This window comes from Microcebus murinus, chromosome X, assembly GCF_040939455.1.
Source record: "Microcebus murinus isolate Inina chromosome X, M.murinus_Inina_mat1.0, whole genome shotgun sequence".
Lineage (NCBI taxonomy): Eukaryota > Metazoa > Chordata > Mammalia > Primates > Cheirogaleidae > Microcebus > Microcebus murinus.
In genome coordinates, this window is record NC_134136.1 from 42932949 (window position 1) to 42958599 (window position 25651).

Below are 25651 nucleotides of genomic sequence, written 5' to 3' on the forward strand. Positions count from 1 at the left end.
ACTGCACCAGAAATGGTAGCATGCCCTTCACGCACTTTCTGATATCCTGTTACTCCACTATTTGCTACTGAAAAAAGTGCCAACCAATGTCTATCCTGGCTGAATCCTGATGGCTCTCAGTTCTCACAATGGGTCCTCCATCCTGCAGGGCTCTTTCTGGTAGGGTCATCTTAGGCTTCCTCTTCCATAAAGAGAAATGTCTCCCAATCAAGTCACCCTACAAACAGACCAAAATGCATCCACTCACAGCTTTATCTTTAGCACTGGATTTTGTCAAGAGTATAGGAAACACCTTGAGACTGGGTACAGAATTGAGGCCACACGCAACCAACCCCTTGCCCACAGGAGAATGTTCTGACTTCGTCATTGTCACGAGCCACTAAACAATCCGCTTAACTGAGAGATCTCAGGAAACCAGACACTAAGGGTGGCAACCCAAAGGCACCAGGCTGGGAGTGAACAGTGAGAAATCACCAGTATCCCTAGACAGTGTGTCCTGAGTACCTGGCTCCTCTCACATGATCTTCAGACAATAAGGGTCCCACACTTGGGCCACTCAGGAGGGGAGTCAGGTGCTACACCATAAACATGCACCCTCCTCCAACCTGACCCACTGTCAACGGCTAGACAAATCCCCCAAGAAGGCTTGTAGTGGAAAACATGAAAATACAGGTACACTTCTGAGGGCCCATGCATTTTACTTGGAGGAAATGATACCTCAAAACACCACATTTCCTCCATGTTCATCATGGTGCCAAGATACAGATATAGGGGTTATGGAGAGATTGTCCCTACCCTCTGCAGCCTGAACACCCTCTTTATGTTCAGGCAGAGGACATGGTGCAGTGAACTGGCCCCAAGACTGTTCAGGAGATGAATGTCCTTCATTGGATGTGGGCCTCAGTGCCAAGGTGATGGTCAAAACGTGGCAGTGTACATACACCCCACCCAGCCAACCGAGAGAGAGCCTTTAGGCTAAGATATCAACTCACAGGTCAACCGTGATTTCTGCACAAAGAATAGCATGAAGTCAACACTACTCACCTCTTGGAAATTGCAGATGGCATTCAGGGTTGTCACAAAGAGACAGTTCTACCGGAATAGTCCCCTGCAAAATCAAGAGGTTGCCTTCCCGTTAGCTCTCTGTTCTGTGCACACCATGGCCATCACACCTTGGCGTCTATCCTCATGCATATTCCCTCCCGGTGTCTGTACCTGTGTTATGTATGGAGAAGTAAACTTTGAAATAGCTTCACGAGGCTGTTTCTTCCACAGCCCATAAATGGAGTAACAGACCCTTAAGGGACCAGCAGCTTGTCTGGCTACAGAAGAAAGGGGAATCAGGTATTACCACTCTGGGTGCACATAGATCTACCACATTAACTTTCTAGGGATGAGAGCAAATCGTTCTTGGGGGTGGCCACATCTCATTCTACCCAGCTGCTGGCCTCTGGTTGGACACAGATACTAGATGATGTACTGTCACATACACATACACATACTCACTTGTCAGAACTAAGACTTTATATGCAGCTTCAAGGCCAGGTTTGTTTCAAAGAAAAGAAGAAGTGAAGAAGGAAAACAGAAAGTATGTAAACAGAAGAGACATGTTAAATAAATGATGCCCCTGCTGCTCCCAGAAAGACATACTGGTACTCCAAGCAGGGAAAATGGAAGGGATCGGGTAGGACATATGTACAAAGATCCTGGGTTGTGTGTTTCATGAAAGGAGCAAAGTGCAAGAGTCTACTACATGTAAGCCTGGTAGGAATTTGCCTACATTCACACTGTGTGCCGGAAGCATACACATCAGGAAAAATAACATCTAGTTCTAACTGTACAGAGAGTTGGTAGGACGCGGGGAAGGCAGCAGGACAGCTTGGGAGCAGACATCCTACAATGTTAATGGCTATTGCTTTAATTGGGAGAAATCTCTATCCACAGTGGCACCTCCCTGGTGGTTATGGAGAAACAACAAAGAGAAGAAAAGGAGGAGGCTGGGCACCGTAGCCCACGCCTGTAATCCTAGCACTCTGGGAGGCCGAGGCAGGAGGATCGCTCAAGGTCAGGAGTTCGAGATCAGCCTGAGCAAGAGTGAGACCCCCGTCACTACTAAAAATAGAAAGAAATTAATTGGCCAACTAAAAATATATAGAAAAAATTAGCCAGGCATGCCTGTAGTCCCAGCTATTCAGGATGCTGAGGCAGAAGGATTGCTTGAGCCCAGGAGTTTGAGGTTGCTGTGAACTAGGCTGATGCCACCACACTCTAGCCCGGGCAACAGAGTGAGACTCTATCTCAAAAAAAAAAAAAAAAAAAAGAGAAAAGAAAAGGAGGAATACATACATACATAAACATAAGGAAGAAAGTAGGAGCATGTGTATATACACGTGCACATGCATGAATGAATGAATGAGTGAATGTGCGGGGACCGAGTGGAGAGCGCAGCCACACTTTCATGTAGAGCTTCCTAGAAAGGGATGCAGAACCCAAGGCCCTCACCAAGGTCCCTTGCCTGTATGGAGCCAATGGGTCCTTTTGCTGACTCATGGAACTCCAACCTGGAGCACTCAATGTAGTGTGATGGCCTGAGACACCTGGAGTTTACCCAGGCTTTATCCTCCCAGTCTTCACAACTTAAATGGTCTTTGTCAATTCCTGTTGCTCCCATGATGGCTTAATGCACCCTCTCAGGCCTGTTCCTGAGACTTTGTGCTGGGAGACGCTGCTTGGCCTGTCTCCCTGGTGCTAGGACTGGCCTTATGAGACTAGAAGAGATGTAATGACTGTGGAATATTAAGGGAAATCCAGGTACTCAGCCCACCTCTGGCTATGAGTCAATTTTTGGATAAGAGCAAGAATTCTATCGAAGGGGACCCATATAATATCCACAAGTGCCAACAGAAAACTGGGGACCCATTTACATGGTATTTGGACTAAAGGCTCTTAAGGAGATGATGGGGCAATGGACATATTTGATACATCTATTCCTTTGGAAGATCATGTTCACACAGATATTTATATTCTTCATCTGGAGCCCAAAAGGAAGGGACATCCTTTTTCACAGCACCCCAAATGATTAAACCACACTCCTTATGCTTGGATCAGTTTTGAGACTTCCTTGGTGGTGTTTTTCATCTACAAAGGGTGAAGAGAAAGGCCTAGGGGGCAGGTCAAAGACATTGCCATTTCTAGAGCAACAGTGTCATCAAGAGGAAGGTTTTTGAGCATGGCTTCTACCGGCTCTCTGTGTAACTGGAGATGAAAGCCTCTGAGAGGAGGAAGGGTGAGTGAATTCCCGGGCTGGACCTGGTCACTCCAATGGGTGAGTCCAGGTTCAATGTGAAAAGGACAGAAGCAGGCTTGTCCACTCAAGGAGCCCTGGGCTGACGGGCCTGCCAGGCTTGGGATCCATGGAGGCCAGGCCTTAGTGGCCACCATGTTTGGGAACCTGGAGCTGAAGCTACCGCAGGGCATTTGCCTCTGGATCTTTGCTCTTCATTCAGGAGCAGAGTTGAGAGAAGGAGGACCCCATCCTGAGAGTCAGGGCAATGGGGAAACTGAACTGATGTTTCATCTGCAGGATGCAGGCCCAGCCAAGTAAAGAGGAGACAGCAACAGCCACACTGCCAGGGGCAGCCTTTTATGGAGAGGTTGGAGAATTTCCTAATTATTGGGTACTAGACCAAGATAAGAAGCAGTACTTGGCCGGGCACGGTGGCTCACGCCTGTAATCCCAGCACTCTGGGAGGCCGAGGCGGGAGGATTGCTCGAGGTCAGGAGTTCGAAACCAGCCTGAGCAAGAGCGAGACCCTGTCTCTACTATAAATAGAAAGAAATTAATTGGCCAACTAATATATATAGAAAAAACTAGCCGGGCATGGTGGTGCATGCCTGTAGTACCAGCTACTCGGGTGGCTGAGGCAGGAGGATTGCTTGAGCTCAGGAGTGTGAGGTTGCTGTGAGCTAGGCTGACGCCACGGCACTCACTCTAGCCTGGGCAACAAAACGAGATTCTGTCTCAAAAAAAACAAAAAAAAAGAAGCAGTACTGCAAGTACATTTCGGCTTAAGTTTTATATGATTTGCTCTCACTCCCATAAAAGAAAGTCTTGATCAGAGGCCACACAAAATGTCATTCTGAGGATCTTCTCCCATTGTGCAGAGGGTGAGGCACCCACTAGAGATCGAAAGGTCAACTCAGCCCTCATCTTCTGGAGTCGGGGAACTCAGGGTTGGACTGGAAGGCAGGTGAAGGGGAACCTAATGAGGCCAGGCTGAGGGCAGTGGGACGGCTCCTCCTCCACATGGGCGAGAGGGTGCCATCCACCATGTTGGAGCCAGATTGGACAGTGGTTGGCGTTTTTTCCTCAGCCAAGGGCGGAGGGAGTGGACCTGAGGGAAGGGCAGGCAGGCATTTGTGGTACAACAGTGCCATCCAGAGTAACTTGTTTGGGGCTCCCACAAAGCCAGGCCTGGGGTTTCCTGAGGAGGAGTTGCTTGGGAGTGCAGTCAGGGGTCCAGCAGGAACAGGGTATGGGACTGGAATGCACTTCTGGTCAGAAGCATTCAGTGATGCCCTGTTACGCAGCCACTGGGTTATGACCTGGTTACTTTCTCTGTGAAAGATAAGTAGGTTCCCACGCAGGAGGGTCCATGTTCTGTCGTGCCACAGTATTGGCCTGGGCCAAAGGAACACAATGAGACCACCATAGTCACAACCTTGGGCTGTGGACAGACCAGATCCCATAGGTCTAAATTATGCCCCAGGGTTTGGCAAAGAAGAAAGTTGGTCAAATCCAAAAGGCTATGCCCACATAAGACCGCTGGACAACATACTGAGAAATTCAGATGTGTAAAGTAGATGGGGTGCAAATATTGAATTTTAAACACTCATCTGGGATATGTGAAAGAAAAGAAGGGCTGAGCCTCAAGACTTCCTATCAGATCTCTGGGCAAGCGGTGACCAGATAGCACAGCTGAAGATGGGTGTGAGTTGGCAAAGAACATGATGCACAAGTGTGGTTCTCTAGTAGCCAGCTACAGGGTGGACAAGTATATGATAAAGGTCTATGGGTAAAGCAGCCTTGACCTCCTTCGTGACTTGGAAGGTCTGATTCATGGGGATGAATCTGAGAGACATGGTAAGGAAGAGAACTGCGCTACTGCAATGGGAAAAAAAAAGGATGGGAGTGAGGAAGAGGAGTCAGATGAACTTTAAATTAGTGGCATTTAGGCAGGGTCACGTGATCATCTAGATTGCAACCTCCATGGGCAAGCACAGGGTTGAGATCTGGAGAGGCAGAGGTAAAGAAGAAACAAGGGCCATTGTTAGTCATTGCCCTGAGGTTCTTAGGACTTTTAGGCAAGGGGGCAAAGAAAGGAAAAGTCTGCAAAGGCATAGGCCCAGGTGATTGTTTCCTTGGGGATGAGACTTGCTAAAGTAACAACATCCTTTACAATAGTACAGGGAAACCTGGGAGGGGGCACTATGGCCAGCAAAGAGGCAGAGGCCAAATACCCACAGGTTTAGCCAGGGTGGTCCTGCAGTATTTCTCCAAAGTCTCGCAAAGACATGGCCGCCACCAAGCTCTAAACCCCAGATTGGAAGTCTGGCTGTCCACCTTTGCTGCCTGGCCTCGTTGCTTCCACAGCCCGACATGCCACAGGCCACGATTGTCCTAGGCTTCCAGAGAGCTCAGATGTGTCCGGGGTCCCATACCCTGTTCCTGCTGGACCCCTGACTGCACTCCCAAGCAACTCCTCCTCAGGAAACCCCAGGCCTGGCTTTGTGGGAGCCCCAAACAAGTTCCTCTGGATGGCACTGTTGCACCACAAATGCCTGCCTGCCCTTCCCCCAGGTCCACTCCCTCCGCCCTTGGCTGAGGAAAAAACGCCAACCACTGTCCAATCTGGCTCCAACATGGTGGATGGCACCCTCTCGCCCATGTGGAGGAGGAGCCGTCCCACTGCCCTCAGCCTGGCCTCATTAGGTTCCCCTTCACCTGCCTTCCTGACCAAAAGGGAAGAGTCCACCTGAAGTCCCCATAGCAACGCACTGGAACCTATCCAATGTCCACCTACGTCGTGACCACTGGGGACTCCATGAGGGCCAAGATCCACACTGGGCACAGGGTGGCTCCAACTGAAGCCCCTGCCGGCCATGAGACATTCTGACATGGGCACTCTCACAGGTCAGTTCAAGGCCACCTTCACCACCAGGTCCAGGGAGACCACTGGCCCACGGGCCTGTGCAGTGGAGCAAAGAGTCACAAGAAACTGTGAGCCCCTGACAATGGGCATGAGCACCGGGCCCTTCTCACTCTGGAAACCCTCAGGGCCTCAGGCATGGCGAGGTCAGACAGCACCAGATCCAGGTGCCACCCCCAAGACACCCGTTTTCCTTACGGGGAGCCCAGGTCCACCTCTGCACGTCTACCACCTGGAGGGTTGTCATGCAAAGCATATAGAGGTGTGCGGGCTCCTGTGGACTCGTGTGTGCTACCCCAGATCAAGACGAGGATGAGGCAGAAGTATTGCATTGTCTTCCCCCTAAATGGGTGTCCATGATCGCAGAAAAATTGACCATGTCGGAGCATATTATAGAGAGGAATAACCCCCACACGTGCCCAAAGAACACACTGTCCAGGACCACAGCTCTGTAGACGAGACAAGGGAAACAGGAGGGACTCGGTACAGCTACCCTCCTGGCCTCCCTGTCCACCTCCTCAACGTGACCCCAAAAAATGTCAGTGAAGAATTCCCTCTCACTCACTTTCCATCTCCCCATGCCCTGTCTCTCTGTCTCTCTCTGCCTATCTTCCCAGTCATCTGTTTTCTTTCTCTCTCTCTCATTATGAATTCTCTCTCTCTCCCATGCCCCACTTGCACCGTGTGTGCCTCTGAGCCTGTGGGGGGGATGTGTATATACCTGTGTGTGTGTGTGTGTGTGTCTGCATGTGTAAGCACCTCCTGCTTGCTCCAAGGCCACAAGTCTAGGTATTGCCCCCAAAACAGTACAAGTGTCATTGAAGGGGTTAGAAATCGTTCCACTAGACCGAGAGGCGTCAACGCAAACATAATGGAGCCGAAGCCCCAGGGCGCCACCTCCACAGATGCCCCCTGGCCATCCTCCACCAGCTACCCCCTGAAGAGCCCCTCCCAGATCCCCAAAGCCAGGGCCAGCCAAGTGAAACTCTGACGCTGTCCTCTGGTCCTGAGATTTCAGGCCCATGCGCCACAGCCAAACTGTGCCTGTCAGGTTTTGTGGCAGTCCACCTGGACTCGGGCATAGAGAAGCACACGTCTTGGCAGCTACCTCTCTGTGTACAGGAGGTGGGAAGGGAGGACTCGCCTGGGGGATCTTTTCTCCTTTTGTCACTGTGGAAAAGACGCCATGCTCCTCAGCACTCAGCTCCCAGAAGCTGAATACCTCACTCTACCTTCATTATCCTCCTCCCTTGAGAAACAAGACCTCCCACCTGTGACCTCGAGAGGGTCCCCTGGTCCCCCACCACGCTTCCATTCTGCAAGGCAATGCCCGGCTGAGGGACACCGGCTTAGACAGGCGCCTCATTTCCCTCCCAAGACCACTTCTCAAAGTTCTGGGGGCGGGGGGAGGGGGGGGCAAGAAAACAAGCCCCAGTGGGCCGGGCCTCTGTCTTTCCAGATGGGTCCTGCAAGGGGATACATCCTCCAAGCTCCGGCCCGGCCAGCAAGGTGGACATGGCTAAATGCTGCCCCCTGGGCTCACAGGAGGGGACGCAGAGCGGTGCCAGGGCGGAGGCGCCAGGGCCCACTACCATTTGCTATGCTGCCTGAGCCTGCCCTGCCTCTGCCTTCTGCCACGCAGCAGTCCCTCACTGAGCCAAACCCAACCGCTCCGTCCTTCTGGACGCTCTCGGCTTCCTGCCCTTTGGCAGCCTCAGCGGGACTCCCTTCCTGCCCCGTGGAAACCCACAGCCTCCCTTGTCCAAAGCTTGCTGCCTTAGCCATTTGTCCTCTCCTGATGACAGAGCAAAGAGCTGCGTACCCCCAGAGCACACAAGCAGGGACAGTGCAAGGTGCAGAGCCACAGATGACCACTGGGGGACAGATACAGCTCCAAGACTATGGCCGGTGGCTTGGGACATGCACTTGACAGGGAGAGGAAACAGGGCGGCACCATAGAGCAAGTGGCTTGGGGCTGGCTTTGCATCAGTGGTCGCCTCAGCGGCCAGACTGGGTACGGGGCCCCTCCCAATGCCATAGAGCCTGGCCTGGCCTGGGCCCACCCATCTGCCTTCTTCCCACGCCTGAGAAGGAATGTCTCAGCCCTGGCCTCCACGACTGCCAATGGCTGGTGAAATCCTGGGCTGGGAGCAGTTCTTCACATGGGTGCACCATGGACAAGGCGCCACCTAGGCCGGACCCCCCCCCACCCCTTACTCCTAAGGGAAAGGGCACCCAGCAAGCTGCCAATAGCCATGAGCCCTGGCTCTCACTAGTCCCGCCCAGACATGGCCGCCACCAGGCTCCACAGCTGGGACTTCCTGTACAGGCACACTAGGCGGCTGGATGTACACCTTGGCCTGCCGCTTGGCCCTGGTGCTTCCACAGCCTGACCAGACCCTTCCCCGAGGCCTCCAGAGAGCTTTGACCTGTCCAGGGTCCCGTCCCCTGTCCCAGCTGGACCCGGATTACACTCCCAAGCCACGCCTCCCCAGGAAATCCCAGGCCTGGATTCACTGGAGCGCCAAACAGTTTCCTCTGGATGGCACTGTTGCACCACAAATGACCGCCCGCCCTTCCCCAGGTCCACTCCCTCCGCCCTTGGCTGAGGAAAAAAACGCCAACCACTGTCCAATCTGGCTCCAACATGGCGGATGGCACCCTCTGGCCCACTTGGAGTAGGTGTCATCCCACTGCCCTGAGGCTAGCCTCACTTTGATCCCCTTCACCTGCCATCCTGACCAGAAGGGAAGAGTTCACCGGCAGTCCCCCTAGCAACACACCGGAACCTACCAAATGCCAACCTAAGTTGTGAACACTGGGGGCTGCGTGAGCACCTAGATCCACACTGGGTACAGGGCTGGTCCCAACCCCAGCCCCTGCCGGCCAGGAGACATTCCAACTTGGGTGCTCTCACAGGTCAGTCCAAGGCCACCTTCACCACCAGGTTGAGGGTGACCATCTCCCAGAGTTACCTGGTAGGAAGCAAGCAGTCAGGACATACTCTAAGCCAAGGACAGAGGGCCCTTCTGACTCTGGGAGCCAGGGTCATTCAGGTATGGCTAAGTGAGACAGGACCACAGCTAGGTGCTACCTGAAGACAACCGTTTTCCTCGGGTAGAGCCTAGGTCCATGTCCAGACAGCTCCTACCAGGAGGCTTCTCGTGCAAAGCATATAGAGGTGTGCATGCTGCTACGGACTTGCCTATGTTAGGCCGAATACGGACAAGGACAAAGCCAAGGCAGAATTGTTTACATTTTCTTCCCCATAAGTGGTGGGTACTCTAAAAGATATCTGTTACTATGTGAGAACTGATTAAAAAGAGGAATACCCCAAAACACATACAAAAATGCAAACTGCTTAGGAGCCTTCTCTGAAATGGCCATGGGCCATGTCTCCCACTTACCTTTAGCTGTGTATCTGCAGGTGACCGTGTCCTTCATCCTGTTAGGACCTTGTGTTGACTCCAATGCCACTCATCACCATGAGGCTACAAAAAAGAAGGGGGTCATGTAATCGGTAAAGACAATTCTGTAGGGTCATCTTTGACTTCAACAGAAATTACAGAGTAAAACCCCTACTCATTTCTAGGCAATTGCATGAAGTCATTTGGGGCTGTAATAAAGAAGCAGCTCTCCGCGAACTATGTATCTTGAAATAAGGGAGACTTTACCCTTGGCTTTCTGTTCATTGACAACTACAACCAGCCTACCTTGGGTGTCTATCCTCACAAAACTTCTTAGTATCTGTACTGTGTGACTATGGAGAAGTATATGTCAAAATATTCAAATGAGGACGTTTCCTAACCTCATATTAATGGAGTAACACAACCTCCAAGGATCTGTAGCTCATCTGGCTAGAAAAAGAATGGGAAGCAGGTATCTGCAGTCTGGCTGCACACAGATCCACCACACTGCCTTTCTAGACATGAGGGCGAATAATTCTTGGGGGATGGCTGCGTCTCAATGCACTAAGCTGCTGGTTTCAGGGTGGACACAGACACTACCCCATGTACTTCTCAGTCACACATCATCACCCTGTCAGAACTGGGACTTAATACCCAGACACAAGGTCAGATCTATTTCAAAGAAAAGAAGATGGGAAGGAACAAAACAAAACCCAAGTGTCCGACATGAAGAGACATGGCAAACAAATGATCCTGCTGCTATCACCCCAGGCAGTGGTTACAGGGGAAATGGAAAGGATCTGGCTGGATGTTGACTCTGCACACATGTGCAAAGGCCAAGGGACGTGTGTTTTATTCCATATCAGCCTGGCAGGGTCAGAGAGAAGGCTGAAAGCAGACAAACTTGCACATTTTCATTCATCTGCACAAGACATGAGATGCAAACATGCATGAGAAAATTGGCATCTACTTCTCACTTTAGGGAGGGATGGTAAGATGGGTAGAAGACAAAGGCAGAATTTGGGATTGCACATCACGCAATGAAAAGGACTGTCTCTTTAACTGGGAGAAATCTCTATGCACAGTGGTATTCCCAAGGTTTTCATGGGAGAAAGAATATCAGAAAGAAAAATAGAAAAATGGACACATATTTAGGGAACATAGTTTGGGTGTGTATACACACAGAATGATTGTGTGAATGAATGTGTGGGGTGAGTGGACAGCACAGCCACATTTCCATGTAGAGTTTGCCATGAGGGACTGCAGAATCAAAGGCCCTTTCCGAGGTCACTGACATGTGTGGAACCACAGGGTTCTTCTCCTGAACCTTGGAACCCCAATCGGGGCTACTCAAAGGGGAGTGACTACCTGAGTCCCTGTAGGTGACCCAGGGCTACATGCTTAGAGTCTTGTCCCCTCACACGGCCCCTGTCAATTCCTACTGCTCCCACAGTGCTCAACTGCTACTCCTTCTCTACAATACTCCTAAGACAGTTTGCTCCTGGAATGTGCTTGGCTTGGCCCCTTGGGGCTAGTAGCCCTGGCTTCCTGAGGACAGAATGCAGGTAATGACTGCAGCTTAAGAGGGGAAATCCAGATACTCAGCCCATGTCAGGCTATGAGTCAATATTCACTTAGGAGCAACCCGCCTACTCAGGAGGAACCTCATAATACCCACAGGTGTGACCAGAAAACTGAGTACCTCATTATAGTAATTCTGGCTCAAACCTGATGAGGGGATTTTGTATCGATGGATAAATTTGTACATCTACACGTTTGGATGAACATTTTCACACAGACATTTATATTCCACACCAGAGCCTGAAAAAAGACATTCCTTTTTCCTCAACACCTAAAAAGAATAAACCCCACTCTTAGGGCTTGAATCCCTTTTTTTTTTTTTTTTTTTTTTTTTTTTTTTTTTTTTTTTTTTTTTTTTTTTTTTTTTTTTTTTTTTTTTGAGACAGAGTCTCACTTTGTTGTCCAGGCTAGAGTGAGTGCCGTGGCGTCAGCCTAGCTCACAGCAACCTCAAACTCCTGGGCTCAAGCAATCCTCCTGCCTCAGCCTCCCGAGTAGCTGGGACTACAGGCATGTGCCACCATGCCCGGCTAATTTTTTATATATATATCAGTTGGCCAATTAATTTCTTTCTATTTATAGTAGAGACGGGGTCTCGCTCTTGCTCAGGCTGGTTTTGAACTCCTGACCTTGAGCAATCCACCCGCCTCGGCCTCCCAAGAGCTAGGATTACAGGCGTGAGCCACAGCGCCCGGCCTTTGAATCCCTTTTGAGCATTCTTTGGTGTTTTTTCACCTATAAAGGGTGGAGGGAGAGGTCTGGGAGGACAAAATGTGGGCATTTCTGGAGCGACAGTGCCACCAAGCGGAAACTTTTTGAGTATGGCTTCCAGCTAGTCTCCGTGTACACTGACAGGAGGCTTCTGAGAGGAGGAAGCATAAGTTTGGGGAAATGGCGAATTCTCGGGCGGCACCTGCGGACCCCACTGGGTGACTCCCGGTTTAATGAGAGAGAGAGGAGTCAGGCTGGGCTACCAAGGAGTCCCCGGCTGCCCAGTCTGCCAGGCTCGGGAGTCCCTGGAGTCCAGTCCTCGGCGGCCGCCATGTTTGGGAACCTATGGCTGAAACTACCACAGGATTTGCCTCCAGATCTTTCTTGCTGATACAGGGGCAACATTGGGGAATTAAGAGGGACACTTTCCTGGCAGTCGGGGCCACTGGGAATTCCGGACCTAATGGTCCATCTGAAAAATGTCGGCCCAGCCGAGTAAAGAGGAGGAGCCAGCGCCAGAATTTCATGGGCAGTCTCTTGTAGAAAGGATAAATATCCTCATTACTGGGTTCTATAACAAAATAAGAGAGGGTAACACAGTGCACGGCCCTCCCCCCAAGTTCTGGCTAATTCCTTTTGCTCCTGTCAGAGAAAGTCTGCGTCACAGGCCCCACAGGATGGCATGCTATGCATCTTCTCCCATTGTACAAAGCGTACCAGCATCCACTGGGATCCACAAGTCAATGTGGCCTCCGTTCTCTGGAGCTGGGGGACACGGGTCTGTATTGCTCATGCATTACAGTTGAGGAACATTCCAAATGTCCCCTGTTCCCTGGCCTACAGTGGCATGACATGGTCTTTCGTCTCCAGAAATATACCTGGGGTCACACATACGGAGGAGTATGTTCTCAGGGTCTGGCTTTCCCAGAGCACAGGCCAGGGAAATGGAGCAAACAAAGACTGATAAAAAAGACCTTCATCAACCTAATACTAACCTATCACCTGGCTTCTGCAATCTTGCTTACCTATTGCATCAGGCACCTGAGACCCCACCCCAGGAAACACCCTAGCATAATAAAAGTGGATGAAACCCCCTACATGGAACTCAGAATTTTGTGGCAAGTCACCTCTGAGCCTGCTGGTGAATAAACCTTGATTCTCCAACTCTCTGTGTGCTGCTCTGTTTGTCCTCACAGCCACCCGCTTTAGCACTTGCTGTAACAAGAACGACAGACTCACAGTTTTTGGTGGGGGTGTGATCACATCTTCTAGATCCATACCCTGACCAGTTCATCAACAGAGAAATAGGTCAGTTGTCCCAAAGTCTCAGCGCATATAGATGGCCTGCGCATGAATTCAGGAAACTCATGAGTGCAAAATATCCGAGCCCCAGCAATAATTTTTAGAAACTATCCAGTAGGTATGAAAGAAAAGGAGTGCAGTCCTGGGCCTACCGTATCCTTGGGCTACCGTTGAACAAGTAGCAAATATACTGGCAGGTGGGAACTGGCACAGAGAATGACCCACCACAGTGGTTCTCTAGTAGCAGGCCATAGGTCGTAAAGGTCCATGGAAAGCCCTGTGTGCCCAGGAGTATTTCACATCATTTCTGGCCTTTCCAAGTCTGACTGATGGGGGTGAATCTGAGAAACTCAAGAATGAAGGGGGACTGTGGATAGAGCAACGGGGAGAAAGGAGGGGAGACTGTGACTGAATCTACAGTGATGACATTTACACAGGGTCACTAGACCTTCTTGATTGCAAACTCCCCGAGCAAGCACAAGGCTGAGACCCAGAGATATAGAGGGTACCAGGAAACAAAGGATGTTCTTGGTCATTGCCTTGAGGCTGTCGTGAATTTTAGGCAAGGTAAATGATGAAGGGGATGTCTGCAGAGGGTCAGGCAATTGCTCACTTGGCAATGAAGACTTGGAACGGTAAGAATAGTCCTCTGCAAGAATGTACTCACTGACACCTTGGCATGAGTATGACAACAGGAAGAGGGGCAGAAGTCAAACTGCTCATAGGCTTGAGGCCTGGTTCCCCAATAAAGGCTCTTGTTAGTTCCGGCCAGATATGGCCACCACCAGGCACCACATGGGTGACTTCCTGTACAGGCCTGCCAGGTGGCTGGATATCCACCTTGGCCTGCTGCATGGCCCTGGTGCTTCCACGGTCCAACCCTCCACGGGCCACCCTTCCCCGAGGCTTCCAGAGAGCTTTGACCTGTCTGGGGTCCCGACCCCTTCCCCCAGGTCCACTCCCTCCACCCTTGGTTGAGGAAAAAATGCCAACCACTGTCCAATCTGGCTCCAACATGGCGGACAGCACCCTCTCACCCATGTGGAGGAGGAGCTGTCCCACTGCCCTGAGCCTGGCCTCACTAGGGTCCCCTTCACCTGCCTTCCTGACCAAAAGGGAAGAGACCACCTGAAGCCCCCAGCAATGCACTGGAACCTACCCAATCCCCACCTACGCCGTGACCACTGGGGGCTGCGTGAGGGCCAAGATCTACACTGGGTACAGGGCTGGCTCCAACCCCAGGGCCTGCCAGCCAGGAGACATTCTGACGTGGACTCTCTCACAGGTCAGTCCAAAGCCACCTTCACTACCAGGTTAAGGGCGACCAGTGTCCCACAGGCCCATGTAGGGAGCAAAATGTCACAAGAAAATGTGAGCCCCTGACAGCGAGCATGAGCACTGGGCCCTTCACAATGCGGCAGGCTGCAGATGCTCAGGTGTGGCGAGGTCAGAGAGGACCAGACCCAGGTGCCACCCTTAAGATACCTGTTTTCCTCGCGCCCAGCCTAGGTCCATGTTGAGACAGCTCCCACCAGGAATCTTGCTGTGCAAAACACATAGAAGTGTGCGTGCTTCTGTGGATTCTGGTGGGAGGGAAAGACATGTCCCTTTTAGGTCCTTTGCAACGTTTTTCAATCCAAGGAAGATACCCTTCTCTCAAAAATTCAGCCCTTGGAGTCCCAACACCTCGCTCTGCCTGCAATTCTCCCTCCCTTGAGAAAGACATCCCACCTGTGTCCCCAGGAGGGTCTCCTGGGTCCCTTCCCACTCTTGATTTCCACAAAGTGGGCTTTAGTAAAACCTCCTTGGAAAAGCACCTCTCTTCCATGGAAAACTGGTTATTCAAGTTCTAGGAAGGAGAAGAAAACACAAGAGAATGGCCAGAGCCTCTGCCTTTCTAGATGGCATCTTGCAAAGGGACATGTACTCCTAGCTCTACCCCTGCAATCCAAGTCTGACTGAGCCTGATACTACCCATGGGACCATGTAAGGATATGGAGCAGAATGCAAGGGTGAAGGCGCCAGGACCCACCACCTTTCGCTATGTCGCCTGAGTCTGCCCCTCCTGTCCCTTCTGCCATGCAGCAGTCTCTCCCTGGGCCAAACCCAATGGATCTGTCCTTCTGGATGCGACTGCCTTCATGTACTTTAGCACGTTTAGGTGGGCACCCCTCCTGGCCAGTGGAAACCCAGAGTCTCCCTTGTCCAAAGCTTGCCACTATACCATTTCCCCACTCCTCATGTCACAGTGAAGGTATTGGTATGCTCAAAACACACAAATGAGGGAGGGTCCAAGGCATGAAGAACTGACAGGGGGAGTGGCCTTGTTCTAAGGCAATTGCCCGATGATTTGGGACATGGACAGAATAGAAAATGGGAGCAGAAGTGCACCCTACGTTGAATTCATTCCATATGGACTTACAACAGTCACCTCAGTGACAATCAGAGTGTGGGCCTAGCCACTCTGTTTTCTTCCTCAGGACAAAGAAACATCTCAGCTCTGGCTAAAAATAGCTGGCAATGGCTGAAGATCACCAGGGCCCAGTAATTCTTCAGTGGGGTAAAGTGTGAACAAGGAGACATTCAAGGCTGTCCGGCCACTTGCTCCTAAGGGAAGGGGGAACAGGCAAGCTGCCCACTTTCCTGGTCCCTGAGCTCAGGCGCCTCAGCACAGGCTCTCACTTGTCCCGCCCAGACATGGCTGCCACCAGGCTCCGCGGCTGGGACTTCCTGTACAGGCACGCCAGACGGCTGGATGTCCACCTCGGCCTGTGACCTGGCCCTGGTGCTTCTGTGGCCCGACCTGCCACTGGCCACCCTTCCCCGAGGCCTCCAGAGAGCGCTGATCAGTCTGGGATGCCAGCCCCTGTCCCTGCTGGACCCCACCTGCACTCCCAAGCCACTCCTCCCCAGGAAACCCCAGGCCTGGCTTTGCGAGAGCGCCAAACAAGTTCCTCTGGATGGCACTGTTGCACCACAAATGTACGCCTGCCCTTCCCCCAGGTCCACTCCCTCCGCCCTTAGCTGAGGAAAAAAACGCCAACCACTGTCCAATCTGGCTCCAACATGGCGGATAGCACCCTCTAGCCTATGGGGAGGAGGAACCATCCCACTGCCCTGAGCCTGGGCTCACTAGGGTCCCCTTCACCTGCCTTCCTGACCAAAAGGGAACAGTCTGCCTGCAGTCCCCATAGCAACGCACCGGAACCTACCCAATGCTGACCGAAGCCATGAACACTGGGGGCTGCATGAGCGCCTAGATCCACACTGGGTACAGGGCTGGCTCCAACACCAGCCCCTACCGGCCAGTAGACATTCTGACGTGGGCCCTTTCACAGGTCAGTCCAAGGCCACCTTCACCACTAGGTCAAGGGTGACCAGTGTCCAAGAGTTACCTGGCAGGGAGCAAGGAGTGCGGACAGACCTCAGCCCTGGACAGAGGACCCTTCTGAAGCTGGCAGCCTGTGGGGGTACAGGCATGGCTAGGTAAGAAAGGAGCAGAGACAGGTGCCACCCCAAGACACTCGTTCTCCTCACGCAGAGCCTAAGTCCATCTTTAGACAGCTCCTACCTAGAGGCTTGCCGAGCAAAGCACATAGAGGTGTATGTGCTTTTGTGGACTTGCCTATGTTAGGTCAGATATGGACGGTGACAAGAACAAGGCAGAATTCTTTACATTTTCTTCCCCATAAATGGGTGCGTATTCTAATAGATATCTCACTGTTACTATGTCAGGACTGATTAAAAAAAGGGGAATACCCCAAACCCTTGGAAAATGCAAACTTCCGGGGAAGACTTCTTTGAAGTGGCCATGGGCCATGTCTCCCCCTTACCTTTAGCTCTGTATCTCCAGGTGGCATCATCCTTTCCTTCATCCTGGTTAGACACTGTGTTGACTCCAATCCCGCTCACCCCCTTGATGGTACAAAAAAGAAAGGAGTCACGGAATTGATAAAGACAACTTTCTAGGGTAATCTTTTACTTCTGAAGAAACAAGAACAACAACAACAAAAAAATCAACCCTACTCATTTCTAGTCCATGGCATGAAGTCTTTTGGGGCTGTAATAAAGAAGCAGCTCTCCGGGAACTATGTATCTTAAAATAAGGGAGACTTTATCCTTGGCGTTCTGTTCACTGAAAACTACTACCAGCCTACCATGGCAACTATCCTCACATTACTTCTCTCCTGGTATATACTTCTCTCCTCTATGTGACTATAGAGATGTGTATGTCAAAATATCCTACTGAGCCTGTGTCCTCCACTTCATATTAATGGAGTAACACAGCCTTGAAAGACTGTTAGCTCATCTGGCTAGACAAGCACAAGAAGCAGGTATCTGCAGTCAGGCTGAACATAGATCCACCACAATGATTTTCTAGACATGAGGGTAAATAATTCTTGGGGGGTGGCTGCGTGTCAATGTACTGATCAGCTGGTTTCAGGGTGGACACAGACACTACTCCATGTACCTCTCAGTCACACATCCTCACCCTGTCAGAACTGGGACTTAATACCCAGACACAAGGTCAGATCTATTTCAAAGAAAAGAAGATGGGAAGGAACAAAACAAAACCCAAGTGTCCAACATGAAGAGACATGGTAATCAAATGATCCTGCTGCTATCACCCCAGGCAGTGGTTACAGGGGAAATGGAAAGGATCTGGCTGGATGTTGACTCTGCACACGTGTGCAAAGGCCAAGGGACGTGTGTTTTATTCCATATCAGCCTGGCAGGGTCAGAGAGAAGGCTGAAAGCAGACAAACTTGCACATTTTCATTCATCTGCACAAGACACGAGATGAAAACATGCATGAGAATATTGGCATCTACTTCTCACTTTAGGGAAGGATGGTAACAGGGGTAGAAGAGAAATGCACAATTAGGGATTGCACATCACACAATGGAAAGGGGTGTCTCTTTAACTGGGAAAAATGTCTATCCACAGTGGTATTCCCAAGGTTGTCATGGGAGAAATAATATCGAAAGGAAAAGGGAAATATGGACACATATTTAGGGAAGACAGTTTGTGTGTGTATACACATGAATCATTGTGTGAATGTGTGGGGTGAGTGGACAGCACAGCCACACTTCCATGTAGATTTTGCCTCGAGGGGCTGTAGAACCAAAGGCCTTCTCTTAGGTCACCAACATGTATAGAACCACAGGGTTCCCCTCCTGAGCCTGGGAACCCAAATCTGGGCTTCTCAATGGAGAGTGACTACTTGAGTCCCTGTAGGTGACCTAGGGCTACATCCTTAGAGTCTTGTCCCCTCACATGGACCCTGTCAATTCCTCATGCTCCCATAGTGCCCTACTGCTACTCCTTCTCTAGACTGCTCCTAAAGCAGTTTCCTCCTGGAATGTGCTTGGCTTGGCTCCTTGGGGTGAGCCCTGGCTGCCTGAGGAAAGAATGCAGGTAATGACTGCAGCTTAAGAGGGGAAATCCAGATACTCAGCCCATGTCAGGCTATAAGTCAATATTCACTTAGGAGCAACCCGCCTACTCAGGGGGAATAATATAAAACCCACAAGTGTGACCAGAAAACCGGGTATCTCATTATAGTAAATTCTGGCTCAAACCTGATGAGGGGATGATGTATCGATGGATAAATCCGTACATCTACACATTTGGATGAACATTTTCACACAGACATTTATATTCCACACCAGAGCCTGAAAAAAGACACACCTTTTTCCTCAAAACCTGAAAAGAATAGACCCCACTCTTAGGGCTTGAATCCCTTTTGAGCATTCTTTCGTGTTTTTTCACTTATAAAGGGTGGAGGGAGAGGCCCTGGAGGACAAAACGTGGGCATTTCTGGAGCGACAGTGCCACCAAGCGGAAACTTTTTGAGTATGGCTTCCAGCTAGTCTCTGTGTACGTTGCGGGGAGGCAAGTTTGGGGAAATGGGCGAATTCTGGGGCTGAACCTGCGGACCCCACTGGGCGACTGGAGGTTTAATGAGAGAGAGAGGAGTCAGGCTGGGCTACCAAGGAGCCCTTAGCTGCCAGGCCTGCTAGGCTCGGGAGTCCCTGGAGTCCAGTCTTGGCGGCCGCCATGTTTGGGAACCTTGAGCTGAAAATACCACAGAGGATTTGTTGCTGGATCTTTCCTGCTGGTACAGGGGCAACATTGGGGCATTAAGAAGGACACTTTACTGGGAATCGGGGCCACTGGGAAATTGGGACCTAAGGGTCCCTTTGGAAAACTTAGGCCAACTAAGGAATGAGGAGGGGTCAGCACCTGTAATAGAGTAGTGGAACCTCCTCCCATAGATATGGAAGGGTAAAATTAAGAGTGGTGAATAGGTAACAGGGTGTGGTCAGGAAACGAACAAAAAAAGGCTTTTGTGTGTCTTTAAACCTTTTGGCACTCTTTTTGGGAACAGCAGCCTGGCAGGTTAAGTATTTCTCTAAAAGTAATAACTGCCACCTGGTACCATCCCTCCTAGGTGGGCTAATGGCAAGTATCAAGGCTTTGTCTTTGGATAGGCCTGGCTCTGTAGCTCACACCTATAATCCTAGCACTCTGGGAGGCGGAGGCCAGCAGATTGCTCGAGTTCAGGAGTTTGAAATCAGCCGGAACAAGAGCAAGACCCTGTCTCTACTATAAATAGAAAGAAATTAATTGGCCAACTAATATATATAGAAAAAATTAGCCGGGCATGGTGGCACATGCCTGTAGCCCCAGCTACTTGGGAGGCTGAGGCAGTAGGATCGCCTGAGCCCAAGAGTTTGAGGTTGCTGTGAGCTAGGCTGATGACTTGACACTCACTCTATCCTGGGCAACAAAATGAGATGGGGGGAGGGGAGGGAAGGGGAGGGGAGGGGAGGGATTTTGAGATTATAGTCTGACTTTTTCCTCCCTTTGCTGGCATGAAAATGAATCTCTTTCCCCATCTCTGGAAAAACCTGTCCTTGTTCTTCTGATTCTGCCTCGTGGACAAGTGCTATGTTTTCGGCAACTCAGCCACAAATTCAGGGACACTCTCTTGTGGACAGGATCAATTCCCCGAGTACTCGGTACTAAAACAAAGCAAGAAAAGGTAACACAGGTGCATGGCAGTTCTCTCGCTCCTGTCAAACTCTGGGTCACAGACCACACACCATGCCAACTTGTGCAGGATCTCCTGTTGTTCAGAGCGTGGCAGCACCCACTGGGGATCCATAGGCTAAGTCGGCCCTCATTCTCTGCAGTTGGGTGACCTGGGTCCGCATTGTTCATGGACTACAGTTGGGGGACATTCCAGAGTTGCCCTGATCCCTCCCCTCCACTGATAGGAGCCAGTTGATCCCCTCATGAAAGGCACATGCCTTCACACATGAGGAGGTCTATGTTCTGTGGGTCCGGCGATGGCCCAGGCCAATGGAACACACAGAGACCACCATATATACAGCTTTGGGTTGGGGCATGATCAGATACTGTAGGTTCATATCCTGACCAGTGGATTGGCAGAGAGAAAGGTCAATTGTCCTGAAAGGCTTTGCACACTTGAGTCTCCTGATCAAAGATTCTGGAAGGTCATGAGTGTGAATTACCAGGGCACAAGGAATGGTCTCTAGAAACCATCCAGTAGGTAAGAAAGAAGTGTAGTGCTGGGCCTTGAGGCTTCCTACCAAATCGTTGCCTAGCACTGAACAGGTAGCACAGCTGCAGGCAGGTGGGAAATGGCAACTAGCAAACAGTGGTTGTCCAGTAGCAGGCCATAGGTAGTAAAGCTGTGGGAGAAAGGCCTGTATGCCCAGCACTATGCACATGGTTTCTGGCTTTGGCAGGGCTGGTTCATCAGGATGAATCTGGGAAACACCAGGAGGAAGGGGCCTGGGATAAAGCAGCATGAAAAAAAGGTGTGGAAAGGAGCCAGAGACTCTCACTGAACTCAAGGGTAGTACATTTACACAGTGTCATTGGATATTCTTGACTACAAGTACCTCGGCAACCTCAGAGATGAGACCAGAACATGCAGAGGAAACCAGAAAACAAGGAATATTTTTGGGCATTGCCTTGAGGTTCCTTGGATTTTGGGCACCCTGGCATAGAAAGGAGAAGTCTGCAGAGGCTCTGACAATTGCTCCCTTGGCAATGAATCTTCCAACACTAAGAGGAGGCCTCTGCAAGAACGCACTCACACCTTGGAGTCAGTATGGGAAAAGGCAAAGAAGCAAAAAGACACATTCCCACAGCCCCAAACTGTGGCTCTCCAGTGCAGGCTTCCCCGAGTCCCGCCCAGACATGGCCGCCACCAGGCTCCTCAGCCAGGACTTCCTGTATAGGCCGGCCAGGCGGCTGGCTGTCCACGTCTGCCTGGGGCCTGGCCCTGGTGCTTCCACACCATGGGCCACCCTTCTCCGAGGCTTCTAGAGAGCTCTGAGCTGTCCGGGGTCCATTCGTCTTCCCTGCTGGACCCCAACTGCACTCCCAAGACACTCCTCCCCATGAATCCCCAGGCCTGGCTTCGGGGGAATGCCAAACAAGTTCCTCTGGATGGCACTGTTGCACCACAAATAACTGCCTGCCCTTACTCCAGGTTCACTCTCTCCACCCTTGGTTGAGGAAAAAAAGCCAACCACTGTCCAATCTGGCTCCAACATGGCGGATGGCACCCTCTCGCCCATGTGGTAGTGGAGCTGGCCAACTGCCCTGAGCCTGCCCTCACTAGGGTCCCCTTCATCTGCCTTCCTGACCAAAAAGGGAGGGGTTCACCTCCTGTCCCCTTAGCAAGGCATGGGAATCAACCTAATCCCCACGTACAATTCCCTGAGGGAATCGCTTGAGCCCTCAGGGAAAAGATCCAGACTGGGCACAGGGTTGGATGCACCCCAGCCTTTGCCAGCCAGGAAACATTCAGACATGGGCACTTGCACAGGTCAGTCCAAGGCCAGATTTATGACCAGGTCGAGGGTGACCAGTGTCCCAAGGTTACCTGGTGGGGAGCAAGGGGGCAGGACACACTTTAAGCCCTGGAGAGAGGGCCCTTCTCACTCTAGAAGCACATAGTGGTCAAGCATGGCTAGGACAGACAGGACCACAGCCAGGATCGACACCCAAGACACCCATTCTCCTCGTGCCAACCCTAGGTCCATTTCCATATAGCTCCAATCTGGAGGCCTGCTGCGAAAAACACATACAGGTGTGCGTGCTTCTGCGGACTTGGTAATGTTAGATTGGATATGGACAAGTATAAAACACAATGATTACATTTTCTTCCTCAGAAATGGGTGCGTATTCTAACAGATATCTAATGGTTACTGTGTCAGGACTGATTAAAAAGGGGAATACCCCAAACACATGCAAAAACGCAAACTGCCCAGGAAGACTTCTTTGAAGTGGCCTTGGGCCACGTCTCCCACTTACCTTTAGCTCTATATCTACAGGTGGCACCGGCCTTCATCCTGGATGGACACTGTGTTGACTCCAATCACATTCATTCCTATGAGGCTACAAAAAGGAAGAGGGGTCATGGAATCGGAAAGATAATTCTCTAGAGTATCTTTGACTTCTAAAGAAACTACAGAATAAAAATCAACTCTTCTCAATTCTAGGCAATTGCATGAAATTATTTGAGGCTGTCATAAAGAAGCAGCTCTCTGGGAACTATGTATCTTGAAATAACGGAGAATTGACTCTTGGCTTTCTGCTCACTGATAACTACAACCAGCCTACCTTGGGCGTCTATACTCACACAACTTCTCTACTGGTATCTGTTCTGTGTGACTATGAAAAAGTGTATGTCAAAATATCCAAGTGAAGCTGTGTGCTCCACCTCATTCTAATGGAATAACACACCCTCAAAGGACTGGTAGCTCATCTGGCTAGAAAAGGAACGGGAAGCAGGTATTTGTAGTCGGGCTGCACACAGATCCACCACAATGACTTTCTAGACACAAGGGCAAATCCTTCTTGGGGGCGGCTGCATCTCAATGTATTCAGCAGCTGGTTTAAGGGTGGATATAGACTCTACTCCACGTACCTGTCAGTCACACATCCTCACCCTGTCAGAACTGGGACTTAATACCCAGACATACAGTTAGATCTCTTTCAATGAAAAGAAGATAGGAAGGAGGAAAAAAGAAACCACGTGTCCAAAATGAAGAGACATGGTAAACAAATGATCCTGCTGCTAACACCCCAGGCAGCGGTTACAGGGGAAATGGAAAGGATCTGGCTGGATGTTGACTCTGCACACATGTGCAAAGGCCAAGGAATGTGTGTTTTATTCCATATCAGCCTGGCAGGGTCAGAGAGAAGGCCGAAAGCAGACAAACTTCCACATTGTCATTCATATGCACAAGATATGAGATGCAATCACACAGGAAAAAATTGGCATCTACTTCTCATTTAGGGAGGGATGGTAACAGGGGTAGAAGACAAAAGGCACAATTAAGAATTGGACATCACACAGTGGAAAGGATTGTCTGTTTAACTGAAAAAAACGTCTATCCCTATTGGTATTACCAATGTTGTCATGGGAGAAAGAATATCGAAAATAAAAGGTAAATATGTACACATATATAGAGATGAGAGCTTGCATGTGTGTGGAAGCATGAATGATTACATGCAAGAATGTGTGGGGTGGGTGGACAGCACAGCCACACTTCCATGTAGAGTTTGTGACGAGGGGCTGCACAACCAAAGGCCCTTTCCAAAGTCACCTACCTGTGTAAAACCACTGGGTTCTCCTCCTGAGCCTTGGAACCCCAATCTGGGCTACTCAGTGGGGAGTGACTACTTCAGTCCCTGTGGGTGACCCAAGGCTAATCCTTCCAGATTTGTCAAGTCACATGGCTCCTGTCAATTCCTGCTGCTCCCACAATGGCCTTTTCTACACTGCTCCTAATGCCTTAGGAGCATTAGGAGTTTGTTCCTGGAATGTGCTTTGATTGGATGGCTCCCTGAGGCTAACCCTGGCTTCCTAAAAACAGAATGCAGGTAATGACTGCAGCATAAGAGGGGAAATCCAGATACTCAGCCCATGTCAGGCTATGAGTGGACTTTCACTCAGGAGGAACCTTATAACACCCACAGGTGTGACCAGAAAACTGGGTACCTCATTATAGTAAATTCTGGCTCAAAGCTTATGAGGATATGACATATTGACGGATAAATCGATACATCCACACCTTTGGTTGAACAGTTTCACACAGATATTTATATTCACACCAAGAGCCTGAAAAAAAACGCACCTTTTTCCACATACCTGAAAAGAATAAACCCCACTCTTAGGGCTTGAATCTCTTGTAAGCATTCTTTGGCGTTTTTTCACCTATAAAAGGTGGAGGGAGAGGCCTGGGAGGACAAACTGTGGGCATTTCTGGAGCGACAGTGCCCCCAAGCGGAAACTTTTTATGTGGACTTCCAGGTAGTCTTTGTGTACACTGAGGGGAGGCCTCTGAGAGGAGGAAGCCTAAGTTTGTGGAAATGGCGAATTCTGGGGCTGCACCTGTGGACCCCACTGGGAGAACCTGGGTTTAGTGAGAGAGAGAGAGGAGTCAGGCTTGGCTACCAAGGAGCCAGGGCTGTCCGGCCTGCCAGGCTGGGGAGTCCCTGTAGACCAGTCCTCGGAGGCCGCCATGTTTGGGAACCTGGAGCTGAAACTACCACAGAGGATTTTGCACTGGTCATTCCTGGTGGTACAGGGGCAACATTGAGGCATTAAGAGGGACACTTTCTGGGCAGTCGAAGCCACTGGGAAATCCAGACTTAATAGTCCATCTGGAAAACCTAGGCCCCAGCCGAGTAATGAGAAGGAGCCTGCGTCAAAATGTCATGGGCAGTCTCTTGTAGAAAGGATAAATATCCTCATTCCTGGGTACTAGAGCAATACAAGAAATGGTAACACCGTGCACGGCCTGCCAAGTTCTGGGTGATTCCTTACACTCCTGTCAGAAATTCTGGGTCACAGGCCCCACAGGATGGCATGCTATGCATCTTCTCCCATTGCACAGAGTCCAGTGGTATCCACAAATCAACGTGGCCTCCATTCTCTGGACCTGGGAGACAGGGGTCTGTAATGTTCCTGCATTATAGTTGGGGAACATTCCAAACGTCCCCTGTTCGCTGGCCTCCAGTGTCTTGACCCGGGTACTCGCCTCCATAAATATACCTGGGGTCACACATACAGAGCAGTATGTTATTTGGGTCTGGCTTTCCCAGAGCATTGCCTGGACTAATGGACACACAGAGACAGATAAGGGAGACCCTCATTACCTAATACTAACCTATCACCTGGCGTCTGCAGTCATGCTTACCTACTGCATCAGCCACCTGAGACTCCACTCCTCGGACCACCCTAACCTAATAAAAGTGGAAGAAACTCAGTAGATGGAGCTCAGATTGTGGTGGCAAGTCCCCTCTGAGCCTGGTGGTGAAGAAACCTTGGTTCTCCATTCTCCGTGTGGGGCTGGATTTGTCCTCGCAACCACCCACTGTAACACTTGCTG

The 25651-nt window shown here is 50.6% G+C and overlaps 1 pseudogene; it reads right to left on the reverse strand.

Moving 5' to 3' along the window:
- LOC105862849 (tubulin polyglutamylase complex subunit 2 pseudogene) overlaps positions 1 to 25651 on the reverse strand; it is a 153699-nt pseudogene that overhangs the window by 43264 nt on the left and 84784 nt on the right.